This window comes from Microtus ochrogaster, chromosome 18 (genome assembly GCF_000317375.1).
Source record: "Microtus ochrogaster isolate Prairie Vole_2 chromosome 18, MicOch1.0, whole genome shotgun sequence".
In the NCBI taxonomy this organism is placed as follows: domain Eukaryota; kingdom Metazoa; phylum Chordata; class Mammalia; order Rodentia; family Cricetidae; genus Microtus; species Microtus ochrogaster.
In genome coordinates, this window is record NC_022020.1 from 60558239 (window position 1) to 60563743 (window position 5505).

Sequence of the window (5505 nt, forward strand, 5' to 3'; positions counted from 1 at the left end):
TGTACCCATCAGCATCATGTTACTCACTTCGGCCTACCTGTAGCCTTCCAGCAGAATCCCAGGTACTACACTGGTACAGAACAGCAGGGCTAACCATGCACCACCAGCTGGCTGCTGGGGTGTTCTCATTACCAGCCAGTCAAACAGTGATGTCCCCAGCTGCTGTGGGATAACGCTCTTGTACACTGTAAACATTCGTCACTCGTATCGATTTAATAAAATGCTGATTGGCCAGTAGCCAGGCAGGAAGTATAGGTGGGGTGACTAGACTATGAGAATTCTGGGAAGAGGAAAGGCAGAGACACAGTTACCAGCCAGACACAGAGGAAGCAAGATGGGAATGCTTCATTAAGGAAAGGTACCAACCCACACGGTTTAATATAGGCAAGAATTATGGGTTAATTTCAGTTGAAAGAGATGGCTAATAATAATAAGCCTGAGCTAACAGGCCAAGCTTATAGAGCCTCTGTGTGTTTCTTTGGGACTGAACGACTGTGGGACCGGGGAGGACAGAAACTTTGTTCTATACTCAAGTCTCCATGGCCCCATATGATGATCTAATTCTGGGCCCTGTAGCTGTGTGGGTGGCAAATCAATACTTGGAGTAGAGGGTGGTTTGCAAGGGCTGACTGGAAGGTGCTCCTGACAGAAGTGGGGGAATCAGGGGGTGCAGAGGAAGCAGTGGTTTGCAAGATGGGAAAACAAAAAAATAAGGTCTCAGCTTATCCGACAGAGATGGTCCATTCAGTCAGCCTATGTGGGGTTTTTACATTTTCATATTAGCCAGCCCCTCACTGCAGCCCCCCATGAGGGGGCATAACCTTAGCCATGGCAGTTCTTTGTGACCTAGGCCGATGCCCAGCAAGAGACACAGTGGTTCGCCGTCTGCATCCGGAATTCCTGACAGGAAGCCTGTAAACATGCCTGTCTTGTAAAGCATTCTAAATGTCATTTCATGTTTAAAAAAAAAAGTGTGTGTGTGTGTGTGTGTGTGTGTGTGTGTGCACGTGCATGAGCGTGCACACAATGAGAAAGAGCTGCATGTTGGCAGGATCCTGGAAGACAGCTTGCCACACTTGGCAGACTTTGCCCACAGTGGCAGCCCTTGCAGAACCCAGCAGATCAGCCAAATGGCCTTCCCTGCTGCTCACGTCTTGGTGAAGTGGGAGAGGTTCACCACTCTCAGGAAGGAGGCTCCTCCAAGTCACCCTCTCCAGAGACCGTCCCCCTCTCCAGAGAGCGTGCAACTTAAGGCTTATTTCTCAGTATGGAAAGAACAACAGTGCTCCCTGACAAAGGGATGCCAAGCATCATTAGGCCAGTGTGTGCTGGCTGTGGATGGAGGGTAGAGGCCCTCCCGGTGCTTTGGAGATCATGCCGCTGGCGCCATCCGAGTGGAAAGCGGGTCCAGCAGATGAGGCCAGGGTGGCACTCAGGATTTAAGACTCTGCACGTTAAAAAAGATGGCATGTCAAGAACAAGGCTACCAGAGCTGTTCACATTGAACGGACTATTCTCTTCGGCACACACACCTACATGAACAAAGACAGCGACTTTGTATATCACTATTGCACTAGGAAGCATTATAAAAACCCTAAATTTGAGTTTGCATGAGACACAGGCATAGGCAAATTAAATCTTGTCTGCATTTGAGGACAAGGTGTGAGTCTGCGGTGTCCAGTCTGAAATGGGTCATATAGAAGCCCTATTTAATCACGATCACTTCTAAAACCACGTTCTTTTCCTGAACTTGTATTTGATTCTTCGTTTATCATTTGTCACAGCCCATCCACCCAACAAACAAACACACAATTGAAAGCTTCGAGTTGCCCTTCTCTATGGGGAACGGCTGGACCCCAGCCCTCTATCCTAATAGAAGCTAAAGCCAGGGGGCCATTTGGGGCTGCCATGATCTTGCTGTCTCTGATACCTTCCAAATGTATTTGCTATTTGCTCCAGCGTCCCTGAAAACCCCTGCTGTTCCCAATTGTCCATTGCCTATTAGGAATGGTTCCAGCCAAGGTCTTTTCTCCCCCGACTTATTTGATCCTTTTTTTTTTTCCCTGAGAACTTTACTATGCATGAGTAGCTGGCCTGTGAGGCTGCTTTTGTTTGACATTTTGCATTCGTTAAAAACCAGTCATCTGCATGTTTTATAAAAGCTGTGGGGGTCTCTCCCCGTGATCAGCGCTAGAAGCACTCATTAACATCCGGGGAAGAGATGGCCCCACACAGGGGGTATACACCCAGTGTGGGTTTAGGGAATATGTCTTACAGGGGGAAAAGACGCCAAAGCACTTTATATTCATTGCCATGCTTGTTCACTGACAGAAATGAGCCCGCCTGCCTTTAGTACCTTGGTGGATCCCCTTTCCCCAGCCTGAAATGCATTTTCTCAACCTGTCTAGGGTGATTTTCCCTCTGGGAAGCCCTTCTTGGTCATCTCAGCCAGCTCAGATTCTCTCTTTCCCTGGGAAGCACAGGAGAGTCAATATTGCCAACTTTTACTGGGCCCCTCCTACCGCCAGGTGCCAGGTAAGACAGTCTGAAGATTTAACAGAAAGGAGAGGAGTCCTCAGTTCTCAGATGCAACCGAGGAAAGCAGTTGCAGTATTAAGAGAAATTGTTAGGACATTCGGAGGGTACTGTGCAGAAAGACTAGAGGAGGGGAAGCTGACAGGTCTAACCTTTGCCCTTCGCGATAGGGAGCGTTTCCAGGAGGAAGTGGCAGGAAAGGACGTGTGGTCGGTCTGAAGTAGCTTGCATCTGTCCCATCATTTCCCATGTGCCTTCTACCTCAACCAGTCATGCTTGAATCACTGGAGATGGTTGTTACAGGGTGGTTTCTGGGGACCATGGTAGACTACTTACTCATGAGGTAATCAGCGCCTGCAGGACAATGGGTTGTGGCTGCAGAAGGTCATTGGAGGTTCTGATTTGGCTTGTCGCTGGTATGTGGAGTTGGACCTTAAACCATAGTGGATGCAATGTTCAAAGAATTAAAAAGATTGAAAGATCGATCATTTTGGTAGGCAAATTCCAAAACTACAAAAATACGTAAACCAATATTAAGAACTCAGTGAATCATACATAATGAAGACAAAATATAGAGCTGTAAAATATATTACATGTAACTATCCACTTTGAAGCATAGAGAAAAATGTCATTGAAAGAAACACATATTCATATTGGAGAAATGACTTATCTCTGAGGGTGCTTGCTTTCCTCATCTGTAGGAAAACAAGAACATTAGTGATGCCCTTCATGTTATAGGATTACCACAAGGATCAAACAAGTTCAATATATAGAAATATACTCAAGACATAAAACTGTGTAGAAGCATAGAAAACTTCTAGACTCTTTTGCTGACAGATAGTAGGTGCTGTGTAAAGATTTCTCTTTAGTTATTGATCCTTGAAATTGTTTCATCTTAGGTATATCATTTTTGTCACATTGTCTTCATCCTTTTTCAAAGCTATAGAGCGTTTTGTAGCATGAATACCCTGTGACTGAGAAGGAATTTCTACAAAACATTTAAGATATTTTAAGTGGCTATCTTTGCATACTATTGCATTCTTGTTCACATATGTAACTATATCTGCATATGGAGTATGATTTTTAGATGTATTTCAGGAAACATGTTCTTTAAATATTTCTCAAGGATTATATTTGATATATTAAAAATTAATACATATTTTGCAGTTTCCAAAATGGCAGCACATATCCACCAATAAATTTGAGACTGACTCTTTTCTCCAAATTATTAATTCCAGTATATTGTCAGACTTTTTAAAATAGCCAATCTGATGACGTTTAATAGAGAAACAGGCATTTTTCTTACCAAGTCAGAGTTCTTTTTCTGATTATGGAAACCTAGACATATTTCATTTTCTGTTTATGTTTCCTTGACAGTTTTTGTATTGGAGACTTAGGTTTTTCTCTTATTGATTTGTAGACACCATTTGTATATTTAGGCTGTTAGAACCTTGTAGCTTTTATCGCAAATATGTTTTTCTTGGTTGACTCTTCATCGTCTGCATTTTCTTATGGCATGTTTTCTAAGCAAAACATTTTGATTTTATACATTCAGATTTATAATTCTTTTGTTTTATTAAATGTTTATGTCTTAATAAGGCCTTTCCCCTTTAAAAAACTTCAAATGTCCTTTCTGTATTCTGCTGAATTGTTTCAAGTTTTGTAAAGTTAAGATCTGATTATGTCAGGCAGTGGTGGAGCACGCCTTTAATCCCAGCACTTGGGAGGTAGAGGCAGGCAGATCTCTACAAGTTTGAGGTCAGCCTGGTCTACGGAGCTAGTTTCAGGACAGCCAAGGCTATACAAAGAAACCCTGTCTCAAAAAACCAAATATATACATACATATATATACATATGATTATATTATATTATATATATGATTAAATTAGAGAACTCTTCCCACCATTGTTTTCCCCTCCCCTTTCTTTTTTTCAAAATTTTTCTTATTTTTGAGACTGTCACATATGTATGCCATGAGATATGATCATACCAACCCAGTATTTCCCATGTTCAGTTCCTCCTGTGTTGTCCCCACACCCCTTTGCCAATTTTATGTCTTTATTTTTATATAACCTACGGAGTCCAGTTGGTGTTGTCCATACATCCTCTGGAGCATGGGAAACCTGACAGTGGCCACTTCCTCAAAATAGAATGTTCCCACCTTCCAGCGACTATCGCTCTTCAATACCTCCTCAGTAAGAAGTAGGGCCTGGAGGTCATCTCTACACCCAGGCTGGAATCCTGGCTGCTTGGTCTCAGGTGGATCTTATGCAGGTAACCACAGCCGCAGTGAGTTCACGGCGCGCTAGCCATGTCATTCAGAGAAGACAGAGTTTCAGAGCACCCCTTGCAGCCTGTTGCTCTGCTTCCTTCCCATCCTTCCTCTCATATTCCCTGAGCCTTGGTGGTAGTGAGGTCAATAAAGATGTCCTGCCTGGGGCTGAGCACTCTACAATTCTCAACACTTTGACCAGTTACCTCTCCGTTGACTTTGACTGCTGCCCACTGCAAAAAGAAAGCTTCTCCTGCTAAGGCTGAGAGCAGCTCAGGTCTGTTAGCCTGGGGATCCACGTGGTTTGAGTGGCAGGTATCTAGCAACCTCTGACCTATGGGTGCCAGAAGCTGGGCAGACAGGGCAAGTTTGAGCCAAATGTCCTTGCTCTTTCTTCTACGTTTAGCGTTTTTCTCCTCCATGTTGTCCCCCATCTTCTTCAGCCATGCCCATGCTGACTTAGCAATCCTGACTCTATTTACCTTCTAGAGAGACCCGATGACAATGCATGGCACCAGAAGAAACACATGACATTAGAGATGGGAGCCTAGTGAAAATCCTAATCAGAGTCCGAAGAAGGGTATTCTGGTAAATAGAGCCATTTACCTACTCTGTTTCCTTAGGGAACTCTCTGAGAAGAGGCCATTACTAGGGATCTTGTGTTGTGCAATATTCCTTCACACTGTGTGAAGATGTGT